The 15,824-nt window shown below is 34.1% G+C and overlaps 1 long non-coding RNA gene across 1 annotated transcript; it reads left to right on the top strand.

The window, feature by feature from the left end:
- Positions 1–3,448: 3,448 nt before the first annotated feature.
- Positions 3,449–11,107, top strand: LOC129899113 (uncharacterized). The gene is made up of 3 exons (XR_008769476.1): positions 3,449–3,539; positions 4,553–4,615; positions 10,959–11,107. It is a non-coding gene; the product is annotated as an uncharacterized LOC129899113 (long non-coding RNA).
- The last annotated feature ends 4,717 nt before the right edge of the window (positions 11,108–15,824 follow it).

The following is a 15,824-nucleotide window of genomic DNA, read 5'->3' on the forward strand; positions in this document are numbered from 1 at the left end:
TTCAGCACTCATTTTTCTTCGTTTGATAAAGCTGCTTCAGGTGCTGCATCTACTGGCACATCATAACCAGTTTCAACGAGATCCCAATAATCAATTGCACCAAGTATGACTTTCATCCGAATACTCCAATTGCCATAATTTGACTTTGTCAATTTTGGGATTTGAAACTGGAATATATTTGTCATCGTGAAGTGTATAAAACCAACGCTTTGATACCATTTGTTGGAAGCGTAGTGGACCAAAATAATATTTTATTATACAAGGAGAAAAATATTACACACACAAAATAAAAACTCTCACAACTTTCTTACAATAAGTGCTTCGTCACTTCACTTTTTCATAAGAGCTTTACTCTCTATTTTTTCTTTTCTAATGCACTACTTCTTACAACATATCAAGCATATATGAGTACATATATTTGTAGCTAACATAGACTGTCATATGAATATGAAGAAGGTTCCACCGTCATGTAGAAGCTTTATGAAATTTGTTTTCAAATTAGATTTTGCTTCTTCACTTTAGTCGCCATTGTTGACTAAACTTTATGTAATTTGATTTCAAATTTGCTACTTCTTCATCAACTTTAGTGGCGCCATTTTTGACTAAACTTTATGCAATTTGATTCTAAATTTGCTACTTCTTCATCAACTTTAGTGGCACCATTTTTGACTAAACTTTATGCAATTTGATTCTAAATTTGCTACTTCTTCATCAACTTTAGTGCCACCATTTTTGACTAATATTATTTTGGTCCACTAATATTTTGATTTGATTCCTAGTGCGCTGATTCGACAACAAGCTCACTTTCGTTCGCTTTCTGCTGCTCCTGCTCCTGCTATTGCTATCTCCTCCTTTGCTCCTTCGATACGTGCTTGATCGAAATCTTGCTTATTTATATTCTTCCTAAAAAGATCACTTCTTGTATAATAAAAATATTATTTTGGTTCACTATGCTTCCAACACAATATAAGTCACAATTCAACATGTAATCACGAAGTCTTCAAAAGTAAATATCTACTAATCTATGATACTCGCATAAATGTTCAATATCTTATTTATATGAGACTCCATTACACATAATCCCTTATTAATAATTCTAACACTTCATAAAAAGTCAAGAGAAAGTTTGAACTTGCTTTAATTGGACTCAAACGATCAAATTATGGACTTGCTCATTTGCAATGCCTTCGCACGATTTCAATTTGGTCAAATATATAATTTATATGTTAATACAAATTCGTAGACACCCACATTACTATACTTCTATTCCGGGCTCAAAAATCACTTTATAAGTCAATCCGAGACCCAAGGTCAAAATAATAAATTAACACCAAAATGAGTTTATCCATAGAACTCGTTTGGCCATGAAATATTTTCACCTTTGTTTTTTTGAAAAATTATTTTACTTTATTTGAAAATCAACGTTTGAACATGAAAATTTCAAATACAACTTGAAAAACACCTAATCATGTTTTCACTTTCCATTTTTTCATTTTTACTATATATATATGTTTTTCAAAATTCACTCTAATTTTTTTTATTTTAAAATGACTCAATTTAAATTATATTTCATGTTTTTAAGAAAGACATATTAAAACAACCAAATCTTATTTAGAAAAAAACATAACCAAACTCAATTCAATCTTCAATTTCAACTTCAAAAATTTCAATTAAGGTAAAAAAATATTTATAATAGAAAGCAATAACTCGTTTATGAAATCTAATATGTAACATTATGTGACTATATGTTTTGAAACAACTCTTTTAAAATAGATTTGATTATATATTTGAGGTATGCTAGTCAAATTAGATGATTTTGCTACTTTTAGAAATTAAGGGGTATAAATCATATCATCATCATATATTATTAAAAGCAAAAAACTCTATTATTTTACAAGTCTAAGACGCCAAAATTCTAGATGTTATAGGCTATACTTGTGAGGACGAAAAAATCTCTAATGAATTAAATGCTTCTTAGACTACTGTGATAAAATTTATAAATTATATAGCGAAGATTGATTCCAATCCAATCGCTTACATTTTACCTTGTATTTGCACACTCTGTGCACAAGCATAGCACAATTCTGCTATGCATTATTCTTTTTTCATTTTGGGGCTAAATTCAAAATAATGAAAATAATAATATCCACAAGTGTTATTTTATTTTACATCAAGTTGTATAACTTATTGACATTTTATATAAAGTGAAAAGATATAAACTAATAGTTTAAATCCAACTTTATATTTATTTAAATCGAAATAAAATTCTTAATCTAGTTCATCTTCAACAAAACAAATCTGAAAATATGAATAAGTAACACAAAGTTGCTGATGATGAAGATGAATTATTAATGGATCTTCCCATATCTTTTATCACACCTCAAGAATCAAATGTTGATGTTTTTGAGAAAACGGATAAGAACCACAAAGTTGATGGTGGAGATGCAATATTAGAAGTTGCCATATCTTTTAGTGCACCTCAAGCAAGTGTTTAAGAGAATATGGATAAGCAGTACAAAATTTGTGGTGAAGATGCAATATTAATAATGGTTTCCATATCTTTTTTCGCACCTCAATAATGAAAAGCTGATGTTTTTTTAGAAGAGGAATAAGCAACACAAATTTGATGGTGGAGATATAACAATGGCAGTCCTCATATTTATTATCGCACCTAAAGCTGATACGTTATTGATTATGGATTGTAAGCCCCGCAACTTCTAAGCAAAGGTCCGAACCATCCTCCGTATGTATATAGGTCCGAACCCAATTACTTCTAAGTTGTACATATATGTTAAGGTCATTTTTAAGTATTTGAAGTGTATTGGATATGGTTTAGGGTCATAAGGAGCCTCAAACGCCAAGCCAAGTTCAAAGCATTTCTATCGGCTAAGTTTTCGCATGAGTTCATATAAAGGTCAACTTCAAACAACCTTCTTCTTTCAATTGAAATTGAGATTTTTTCTACCATATCTCTCAGAATATAAAGTGTTACGTGGTACATTACCTATCAAATTAAAGGTATATGAGTTTTTTTTCCAACGCCACAAAGTTTGCATATTTGGGATTCGGACTAGAATGTTATGGTTGTTTTACTGGAGCATATCCGGACTGGACAATTCGGCGAGCTCACCTACCAATTTGGCGACACACCGAATGGTTCGGCCACTCGCCGAATTACATCGCTGAATTGATTTGAAAACCTTCAAACTCTGAACATTTTGGCGATCTAAAGCACCCTTTCTGCCACTCGCTGAATGCTTCGGTGAGGAGACCTCCAGATCGCCGATTTGGCCGACGGAATTCATTAAAAGGTCATTTTATTTGATTTTTGTGGTATTCTTACTTTCTACAAGTGTATTTTTGACCTTTTACCCTCAACTAACTTCTATAAGTCTATCTTTTAGCCTAATAACCTCCTCATTCACGCCCAATCCTCAGACAAATCAAATTCACACTTTATAAGTTCTCTCAAGGAAGAAGCTAGGGTTCTTTACCTTTAAGCCTCAGTTCAAGTTCTCAAGTCAGTCTTTTCCTACCAGGTATGTAAAGTTTAAATGAGAGTATCCTTTCATTCTCATGCCTAATGTATTTTGATTCTCAAGAATTCTACAAGATTATTAGGAGAAAAAGTTAGGGCTTTGTATGAAATTATGATCTTTCTTCATATATCCCTACTTTTATTGTTTCACTTTTGTTTTAAAAACCTTATTGCACTGGTTTAGCATGATTTCTATTCTCTCTTATGCATTTATGACTTTTAACCATGAAAGCAAGCATGATATGGTTTACAACCTCAATACGGGTTATTTTAAGGCAAGATTTTTGAGCTTAGTCTCACTTATGATTCAAGATATGACATTTGAGTTTAGTCTCACATATGATTTAGATATATAGACAATTTTTATACCTATGAACATTAATATGTATTTGTGTATTTTGTGAGGACTATTTATCACCGAGTGAGCTTTAGGATGAATGTTTTCATTTAGCGTCCATGGACCTTAAGTAGCAATCCTTAAGTACCTTAACTACGTGCAACCGTAGGACTTGAGTATACCCTTTTGTTGGACAACTCCATATGTCCCTAAGAGACACAAACTAGTGGATCCACATAGATATGATATGGTTCTATACCTGGCAAGGTATAGGGAACCCCTCCCAACTAGGTTAGCTGTTGGACATCATGAGCTCACATGGTGTATGCAATTTATAAGAAACTCCCCATTTTACGCATCTTTTTATGATATGTTCTTATCTTTATATGACTCATTTTAAGTATGCTATTTTATGAATATCAAGCAAGACTACTGATTTAGACTCACCTTGATGTATATGCTTTTGAAAGAAGTTTTATTTTTTAAAACTAATATTTATGCATGTACTCCAACTGTTTCTTTCAGTTCCTTTATTATGATTATGATTTTAGAAATCTTGTTTCACTGTTCTTCCATATGTTATTTAATATGATTATGTTAGTATTCCCTTACATACTCAATACATTTCACGTAGTGATGCATATAATTTCTCTGCGCTGTATCCTTTTATGATGTAGATTCCAACGCTCATTCTCAGACTTGTGGCTAGTTAGATTGTAGCAATTCCCAGTCAGCAGTTGGTGAGTTCTCTTTATTCGAAAACTTCATGGAGTAGTTTAATTTAGTTCTTTACTAAGTTATGATAGCCAGGGGCCATGTCCCAGCAAAGTTATTTCTTTTAATTTAGATGTTAGAGGCTTTTTCAGACATTAGTTTTTAGTCTCCATGGATATGTTATCTTTTTAATAAGACCTTTTATCTATATGTTTCAACTTCCACTTAGTTTTCTTATGATATGCTTTGATGTGTTATGACAAGGGTTAGCTTGGGACCACTCATGGTTTCAATTACCCTATCTTAGTTAGGGTGTAGACTAGGACCGTGACAAACTTGGTATCAAAGTACTAGGTTCAAGTGTCCTAGGATGTCTGAAAATTCGCATCTAGTAGGGCCATTTTTATGGGTGTGAAGCGCGCCACACTTATAAGGGAAAGGCTATGGGATGTTTAGGAATATTCTCTGTTCTTTAATACTCTCGGTCGTGCAACAGACCTATTCCCTAAGAAACATATGCAGATTCGTGCGTTGCTCCAATTCTTTTAACTATTCCTCATATTTGAGGTGATAGAAGTAGTAAAACTTTATTCCTACCTATAAGGTACTCTTAGACAGAACTATTAGCATTTCATAAATATCACAAATATCTTGAGAGGAGCCTATTAATGTGTTTTAGCCCTTCAATTCAAAATCTTATGTACTTATTTATGTGAATTGTGTTGTTTAGCGAAAATATGACATGCATTTAGATTTCTCTATAATCCTTCATTACATAGAATATCCATGAAAGGAGAAAGAACGTTTCCAAATTCTTGGATAGTATTTGCACCCATAAAATAGTGTGATTTGGGATGTTATGATTTATTAGTAGAATGACCCAAATTAGAAATATGAATCTAGAATTGTAGTAGCCAGAAGGTGGAGATAATTAATTAGCAAAGTATAGCATATTTATATATATATAGAGAGAGAGGTTATGTATCCATTAAGTTAGAATTGAGGTGATATATCTTCAGGTTTTAATTAAGGGGTAGTAAGTTGATGTAGATCTCATGGTACAAGGTAGAAAATAAGTTATTGGTTAAGATGGCTTAGATTATGGTTGAAATAGGAAGGGAGATTATGATGTAGGTCACTAGTGAAAGTATAAAGTGGTTAAGGATTGATAGATCTAGACTTTACTTTGTGATTTTGAAAAGAAATCAATTGATGCTTATAGATCTATGAATATAGTTTAGACGTATGGATGGATAAGTAGTAGTGATGAGGGAAAGAAGGGTATGTTAATGTATTGTAATTAGATAGACTGTAAGAGTAAGATCTACTATTATTAATATGAGGTTTTAGTGGACTAGTGTTTATAATTTTTTATTTAGTAGTTTCTAAGCCATGAGTATGTGAAGTTATGTTGTTATGTATGTTTAGACACTAAGTTTGAAATGTAAATGATCACCATGTTCACCCTTATCTTACAAATTTACTCAAGATGAATCGTTGAACCATAACCTTAGTCAATCTCTTCGAAGTGTGGAGTATTTTCAAGTTTGAGCACACATCCTTTCCATATCACTTTTGTGTTAGTACTAAATCTAACTCCAAAATCACACGATGGAATCCCAATTGCACGCACGTGAACCAATCATGAGTCATCACTATACGTCACGACCCAAGTTAGGTCCTAAATGTGATACAATGATTAGAATTATGAAGGACCCCAGCTAAGCCTCTTAGCATACATAGCATACATAAGGTAAATAAGACTTATAAAAAAAATCATAAATGCGGAAAGAAGTCTCAAAGTAGATGTCTCAATAGAAAAGAATAAAAACATAATCTCCCTTTAAATGGGAACTTCATACTCATAACCATCTAGACATGCCTCTACTACTTTAGCCGAGGCATAGGTCAAGTTCCTAGCTCAACAAAATATAAATAAAGAAATAGTCTAAAAGATGAAGAACATTCATAGTGGTTACGCCCTTGAAACATGAGGACTCACTAAACAAGATAAGTAGACAAAACATCAACTAGCCACGAGTGGGAGGATGAGCGTCGGACCCTATATTTTTAGACAATATAGGTAAAAGTATGCATTAGTACATGAAATGTACTAAGTATGTGAGAAATATGCATGAACATGAATAAATGGACATAATCAATATAAACATGTGATGCATGACCAAATATCTTGAAAAGTATGAAGTAAAACTTGAAAACATTTAATGAGGTCAATGCATCATAAAAACATCATAAAGAGCTTATAAGAAGAACATAATATTTTGTGGGATATTAACCTTAACTGATATTTAAGATCATGTGAGCTATAACATGGAATTCGATGTAACACCCCCATTGAGAAGAGAAAGGCTACTTGCCAAGGTAGACTATATATCATAATGATAGCATGTTCTATATGTGGATCCACTATATATCAAAGTCCTCTCGGTGCTAAGTTAATCCCAACAGAATAAGTAAATATTTTATCATTCATATCATTAGAAAAGGCAATATTCAAAACCAATCTACATCATAAAATTATACCATAAGAATAACTCCTTGAAAATCATGATCATACCATAATTCATATAGACACTTATCTTTCTAAGCATCTAAATCATGATTCCTTCATATTGTGAGAAAATCTTTCACAATTGATACTTGAAACATACTTGAAAACATAGTTCATAACTTTTCAAAAATCATTCATAAAAACCTTCATAAGTTCATGATCATAAATTCATAGTTCCTAATTAAAAAATATAGCATAATGCATGGGTCCATGTGAAATCAATTTAAAATTGTGTATCATAGTAAATTCATGCATAATATTGAAGAATAACATTAATTGAAATTAATTGAGAAATACCCATGAATAATTGACATAAAACCCTCATAAAATTGGGTAATTTAAATTTAGATATTTGAGTTCTTTTAGGACCCAATGGATGAAAGGAATCTATTGGTGAATTCCCACATATCTAGAGTAAAAGCTTGGATTAATTCCTTCAATGGAAGCTTAAAGACTTGAACCCTAGTTCTTGCCTCGGAGAAGAATGTGAGAGAAACTTTGAGGGAATAAATTATAAGTTGGGAGAATGAGGGTCTTGGAGGGTTGGGAATCAGTTATAGTCCTTTAATAAAGCTAAACAACGACCAAGTATAGGAGTTAAATAAATGGAAAAAAACCCAATACTCCTAATTTAAAATCTGGCGGGGACACTTCGCGGGCCACTTATATGGTCCATATAAACTACTATGGACTGTATAGGTGTCTGTATAAATGAAAAAGATCAAAGGATAGGAGAGGGGGACTTATACAGATGGGTTTACAGATCACACAGAACTTGACGGGCTATAAAAGGTCCCTTGTGAAAACACCCTTAGGAAAAAACTAAAGTCCCCTCTCCACGATAGGGTCTACGGGTCATGGTGGCTTTTATGGGTCGTAGACCCTGTCGTGAACCCCACCTAGCTTTCCAACTCTCCATCTTACTTTCACGATGTAATAACCCTCTAGGTCATTTTTAAATGAAAAAATTCATTCCATCATTTAGAGCGTTCCTTTAGTGACCCCAAGTCATTTATGACTTGCTGACACTGACTGTTCGATCGTGTGGTTGTTCATTTAGGTTTCAGGCTTGTTTCCCTGTTTGGAGCTTTTATAACTTGAAAAGTTGACTTTGGTCATAACTTCAAGAAAATGACCTTAGAATGGAATTCTGATGGTTCCATCAGCTCCAAAATTACCAAATTAGGCTAGTAGCATGGTCGGCATGAGTACCTAGGAAATCGACACGAGTTTAGGACCATTTGGCGCTTTTGCCTTTGAAATTTATCCTATAGTTGACTTTGGTAAACATTCTTGAAAAATGCATTTGGATAAAAATTCTGATAGCGCGGTTAGTTTCAAAATGTCAAGTTTGGTCTAGAACAACCCTTCATTAGCTTCCCAAGGCTTTCAGTCTAATTTCGAGGCCCATTGTGGAAATAGGCTCAAAATGGTCCTTGGGTGTGGGACCCACTTTTAGTCGAATGGACCTCATATGGAAATTTTGACTAAGCCATTGAGTCTAAAATATCGAATTTGATGGGGTAGAATATCTCATTTGCAAGCACGGAATTCCGAACGAATTTCAAGCAACCCATATGAATATTTGAGCTTGAGAAAACTTAGCTTTCTAGCTGATATCTGGTGCAGAGTGATTTGTTTTCTGCAAACGCGGCCAAGGGAAGTTGCTTTTCGTATTCGCGGAGGCTTAAGTCTTTTGCCTCCGCGTTCGTAGGCCTCTGGTCGCGTTCAAGAAGGCCAATTTTCTTGGCCTCCACGTTCGCGAAGCACTGTGGCCGCCTTCGTGAAGGCCAAATCTTGGTCTTTTAATAAAAGACCAAGTTTGAATTTTCAGCTTCACTTCCAAATTTCCAACGTCGATATCTCCCTCATCACAAGCTCAATTTAGGCGATTCAAAGGTACAAATTAAAGAGAATTTCGTGGGGAATCGAGTGGTAAGCTTGGAAACTTGAGGGAAAGCTTCGTGTGAGGTAAGATTTAGTAATTAGCTACTGATTTGGTTATTTTTAAAGTGTTATTTTGTTGAATTTGTGGAGATTGTCTCTTGATCATATGAACTTCATTTTTGGTGATTTTTGAGGCTAGATTGTGGTTTTTTTTGCAAGGAATGTCATGGTGTAATTGGTTTGGATTGGAAGAGTTTTATTTTTTTAGAATATTTTGATCAGGTAGCTACCATTGTCATCTTTTAGTCCAGATTTTGAGAATTTTCATTGCATGCTCATTCTGCGTTGTTTCCCAACCCCGTACTATTTATCAAATTGATTTGGGAGCTCGAGGTGCTATTTAGAAGCTATTTTGGGGTCAATTCTAGATGCGGGTCCTATATTTCCCATTTTAGACCCTAAATTGGCCCATCTTCAAATTCGATAATTTTAGTGTCATAACAATCGTATTAACATCGTGATTCTATTGTTGATAGTGTGGAAGCATGCAAAGGCCACTTGGAAGGGAAAAACTCTAATTTCGTGAGTTGGAGCGTAGTCGGCCTATAGATAGGCTATGATTTTCCCCTCATTAGACTGAGTATGTTTAGGCAATTGTATGTTGAATTGTATGAGTTTGGAGGGCTTTGAGTGTTGAGCATGCTAAATTCCTAGAATCCATTCCCTAGGTGTTATTTTTGGAAACTTGGTGGGCTGTGTAAGCATGACTCTTGTTAATGTTGATCATCCATGCCTTGTGGTGAATGTTGTGCCTGCGGTTATATGTTTGGAAGCATTTTGGGCCTTATTCTAGGCTTAGACTAGTGATTGCCTTAGACTTATGCGAGTTTGGTACCGTTGGGCCTTAGAACTACTCCGACATTATTTCGGACGACTAGCTCCATGTAGACTGATATAACAGCCTTGAGTCTGATAGTCTTAGCTTTTTCTAGGTAGTAACTCAGCTTGTGGCCTTACCTCTATAATGCCCTATTCTCCTATCGGTCTTGTATCACTTTTTTCTTGATTTTGGGAGTCTTCTTGACTTTTTGGGTTATATTTGGTTCAGGCTGGAGTGGTGCATTGATGACACTCGGTTTGGGGGTACTCCCCGTGACGTACGGCTGGTTGCTAATTTTAATTCGGTCCGATCCCTTAGCTATAGTTACCAGGTTAAAGTTCGTGGTACAACTTACTTGTGTTAGGCTTCTTAGCTACAGTTATCCGATCAAAGTCCGTGGTCTAGCTTACTTATGTTTAGGCTTCCAAGCTACATTTACCCGGTTGAAGTCCGTGGTCTAGCTTAACCGTGTTCGACCTTTGGCTACAGTTTTCCAATTAAGGTTCATGTTCTAGCTTACTCGTGTCAACTCATTAGCTATAGTTACCCAATTGAAGTCCGTGGTCCATCTTATATGTGGTTAAATTCTTGATTCCCTGATGAATCTTCGGTCCAATGTCTTCATCTACTCTTAGCCTTGGGTTGAGGTATTAGAGTTTGGGAATGGTTTAGTTTAAGTTTGGGAAATAGTGATATTATTGGAATCCTTTTGGCTCCGTTTATTTTCCTTCAGCTATTCTTGCATCTGTCATACTTATGGGAGTCTTTGCAGGTCATTACTCTTTATTTGTGCTCGAGCGTACCAGTCGGGTTTATGGGAGCTCGATGGATTTAGTTAGATTCTTTCTCTTTCTTTGTTAGTACGCTCGTGTACTTACCTACATTTACTTATTGCCCTATCTTTGGTTGTGGTCTTTTACCCATATTTCAGTTTACTTTTGCTTATCTCGCTCAGTCGACCTATAATGCCTACTGGGTACCTGTTGTTTTGGTACTCATACTATACTCAGGATCTGTTTTCGTGATGCAGGATCAAGTACTAGCTACCGATATTGATTTGAGCCAATTATGGTCGTGATTAGAGGCGAGGATGAGCACATTGCATCTTGGATTTACCTGTTTCCCTCTGTATATACATTTTACCTGTCTTTTGGTTTTTGAGACAACTTTGTTTCTATGGTTCACTTTTGGGACTTGTGCCCTTTTTACTAGTAGCTCTGTACATGTGAATTTCAGGTTTTGGGAGGGATCCTTTTTGGTTGTGTATATTTAGTTGCTTTCGCCCATTCACGTATGCTCCTATTACTGCTTTACCATTTTGGATTGAATTGTTGGTCTTCTACCCTGACATCCTATTACTTATAGTTTCATGATATGGGTCTGCTTTTCTACTGGTGGGTCATAGTAGGCGCCATCATGACCTGAAAAATTGGGTCGTAACACACGGGACCCCTTTATGGGTTGTGGTTCCTTTCATAGTCCGTATGGGGATACATAGAACCCTCTTCCTTTTTCCATTTTCTAGTGGCCTTTATACGGTTGGGTCTATAGTCTGTAGGACCTTATATGGATCGTAATACCTTCTGTATAAGGTCACTTGACCAAATGTTCACAGGGGTCATTCTACGATTAGTCTTCACTCATTGTGAACTTTTATATGGTCCGTGAAGAACCTTCGTAAAGTCTAAAAAGCTGTAATTTCTATGATTTTCCTTTTTCTTGACTTTCCAACTTCCGGGGTATTACACTATAAGTGAGAGAATGGAGAGAAGCAATAAGAATTAGACTGGATAAAGAACGCATGGTAGAGAATCAAGAAGTGAAGATTTCCTAAAAGTCACTATAGCCTCGCTAAAATAAATTATGGACGTCTCCACATTGATCCTCGAGACTCTATTAGACTCTTGGGTTGTACACTATGAGAGGCTCTGGTATTAATTTTCATGACCCTATAATGGGTATGATGACACCTGTTTTATACCGTCGAGATAAGTTAGCCTAAAATCCAATAAGGAGAAAAATATGAAAGTAAAACAGAATAAAAGACTAATATTTCATGAATATTGAGGATAAATATAACATAACTCAAAAGTACTCCCAAAAGCTGGTGTCACATGTACAAGACTCTAAGTAATACATCTGAATAAAAATAAATATAAGTCTGAATGTGTTTGTGTCTAGAACAGAACAAAAACATAATAAAAGTAAGTGAACTCTTTTGAAGTGACAATCATCTACTTCACGAACTACTCAAGCAAGCCTCAAATGAAGGTGAGAAGAAACATTCAAGACGACTCGAGCCCATGACTTACATAAGTGTAGAAAGCAAGGGAGTGAGTACAAAATAACAACGGTACTCAACAAGCAACCCTATTTAATCCTAAGTTAAGTAATACATAACACAAGTACTCTATCACACTCCATCCGAACCTCCACAACTACAACCTACATAGAATAAATTAGTCCAATCTAATAGTTCTTCCTAAATAACAATTGAACATGTATAAAATATCAAAACGTGCACCTCAACACATATTCATACATATATGATCACAATATTTTTTATTCAACAATGATATCGGAACACAAGGATGAAGTCAATGCAATGTAGTGAAATATCATATAGAGTGATGCATGTATGTCCTAGTGCTACACACCCGCTGAATCTCAGTCCAGGACCCATGTGGGACTTATTGGTTCGTGTAACTACCACAACACGTATGAATCAACCTCTCATTTTATAATATGCCATGGAGCATATGGCCTGAACCCTCATTATAGAATATTCCACGGAGCATGTGGCTCGAACCCTTATTAAAGAATATGCCACAAAGCGTGTGATTCGATCCCTATTTTCTCTTAGTAGTACTTCATCAAGAACGTGTGGCTCGTTCCCTCTTTCCTCTTATCCTTACAAAGCATAATCACAACAATAGTATAATATCAATACAAATAGGTTTGTGCAAATACTCAATAAGAGGAATATAACTGTCACAACATCATCCCAATAAAGATAATCTCAACACAACATCATGAGTAAGTCAATTTAGCCATTCCAACCCTTCATGACACATCTCATATCACACATAACAATAAGTATCTCCTTTTACCCCACTTTGCCCTCATTAAAACGCATTCAACAATTCACAATAGACAAATTATATGAAACCATTCACCAATTCTGGTTACTCTCATTCACACAATGGCATACATAGTTCAATATACTTAACAAAAAGTCAAAAAATTCCACTTGCCTTAAAAAGTAGAAATTCAACTCGGTACTTGAGTATCTCCTTTATGATAAGCCTCCGAATCCACAAAATCTATCCAAATATAGAATTCCTATAAGAAATCACGAACATTGACATCCATAAAAATGGTTTTGGAAACTGGGTCCAAATAGGCCAAAAAATTCAATACCAAGGGATAAGTGTAAATCTGAACTTTTTATATAAAATCACGATACCCAAAGATTTTGGAACTCACAAGTGAAATTGCATAAAAAATGAGTTAGAAATCATCCAAAAAGCTCAAAACACAAAATGATAGTTCATGAGAAAAAACCCTAATGCCCGGATCTGAAATTTCGATTCAAATCTAAAATATTTCTTGAAAAATATCTTACCCATGCTTAGGAAAATTAAGGTATGAAGTTTCATCGAAAACAGAGTTGAAATCGACTTTGAAATTCTCAATTTGTCAAACTTTAACTTTACTAGGAAAATCTTAAATTTTGAAGTTTGTAGTGGTAAATATGATGAAAATAATTGATAAATCAGCAAGTTTATGCCAAAATCAATTTACCATAACATAAGAATCCTAAATATACATTTTTCATCAACAACAGAGTCCAAATTCATAAAACCTCATGTTTTCCCAAGAAATTTACGGATAAGAAAGGAAAATCAGAAGACGAAATCATTAGAGAATGCTGAAATGAGGATCGAATACTAACCTCCATATTAAATCGAGAAGAATTCCACAAGAATCATTCCATTCCGAGATCTAGAATCTCCAATATGCTCAAAATACCAAACAAACACAATCTAAAGTCTTAAATGCATGTGCAACATAATTTACACCAGAAAAAATGACACATTATTTTTCACTAAAAAGTCGTAACTTCCTCATATGATAGCAAAATGTCCCGATTCTTTATTTTAAATGTCTTAAATAATGATACAGACATGCTCGTTCAATTGAAACTCAATTCGATGCTCGTTTGCCCATTCAAATATCATTTCTACGCGATAAATAATTATTTCATATTTTGCAATAAAAATCCAATCTCGGATTAGCAAAAATGCACCAAAATTTGCAGAACAATCCTATAACTCACACTCAAACTTTTTAAAATTTTGGGAATAATGTTTTGATCCTTAAAATTAATAACGAACCTTTTAGTTTCTACAAATTGTTGAAACAGTGCTAAAGCACCCAAAAGCTTAAAAACTCACTCAAACCTCATCAGGAACATCCCGAACACAAATCAAATATGCTATTAGCTTGAAAATGATACTTCAAACTCAATGAAGTCATCAAAGTACCCAAACAAGTTCACCTTAACCCAATGTTGACCAAAGTCAACTTTAACTTAAGAATCTCTAAATTTCCAAATAAGGACATGAAACTTATACAAAAGTTTTGAGAACTGAATCAAAATATCTACTAGACCAAATATCAGCATTCAGACCTAGTGGAATCATCAAAACCAAAAAATGACCTTTTTAACCTCGAACATTTACTAAAGTCAAACTTTAGCTTTAACTTTTCCCACATCTCGTCTAAATGGACCAAACTCAAACTAAAAACCTTAGGAACCAAACCAACAGTACATATAGATCAAAAACTATATTTTGGAACTAATAAAATTGTCAGAATTCTATTTTGAGCTTGCTATCACCAAATTTTGACTTTGATCAACTATCTTATGCTTTCAACTTTCAAAATACCAAAACTCTTGCAAAACTCATCTAATTACCTTCTAACTTGAGGCAATAGTCCTACTAACCCAAAAGTCATGTCTCAGATCTGTTGGAACTGAAAAAATTTAATTTAGAGACTTAGAACTCCAAATGTTGACTAAAGTCAAGCATTTCAACTTTAAAACCTCCAAAACTCCAACACTTCCAAAAATCTTAACTTTTCGATCCGATTTCAAATCTAACTGCATATACTGAGCAAACATGACTCGGGGTAACTATTGAAAGAGTTAAAATGATAATTGTTTTTAATAATTTCCAAAAATAACCTTCTGGGTCATTACAAAACATGATAATTCTCATATCTTTTATTCAGAGGTGAACCTAAGATTTGAAGACAGTGAGGGAACAACTATCTTTAAAGGAAATAAAATAAAAAAATAACCCCTTGACTGGGCTGTAACTGGTAGTGTTACAAGATAAAGTGATGACTTCAACTAGTGCACCCATATGAGTTTTGATTGTGAGAGTGCAAAGTTGAATATATCATCCTTTCTTAGGTAGCGTTTGACCACAAGTAGTTTTTGGAAAAAAGTTAGAAAATATTTGGAAACTTGTATTTGTCCATATAATTTTCCATTACTTGGAAAATATTTTTGGCGAAATCGCCAAATTCCCAAGTTCTAAAAAAAGTAGAACTTGGGAAGTTTTAAAAATTTAAAAATAACCCCAAACTTTTATATTTTATAAAAACACCAATTATATATTAATTCCAACAAAGTATTTATCTACATATTTACTCCATTAATATGATCAACTAATACCATTAATCCATCTTAAATAAAACTTATGTACAACAAGGCATGAACAACTATGACTTAGACATGTAAGTCAAAATAGTAGTTGCTTGTGCCATATTACATAATTTTTTGCATGAAAATCAAAGCAGTGATGGAACATTCAATGAATATGAA

Source organism: Solanum dulcamara, chromosome 8, assembly GCF_947179165.1.
Source record: "Solanum dulcamara chromosome 8, daSolDulc1.2, whole genome shotgun sequence".
In the NCBI taxonomy this organism is placed as follows: domain Eukaryota; kingdom Viridiplantae; phylum Streptophyta; class Magnoliopsida; order Solanales; family Solanaceae; genus Solanum; species Solanum dulcamara.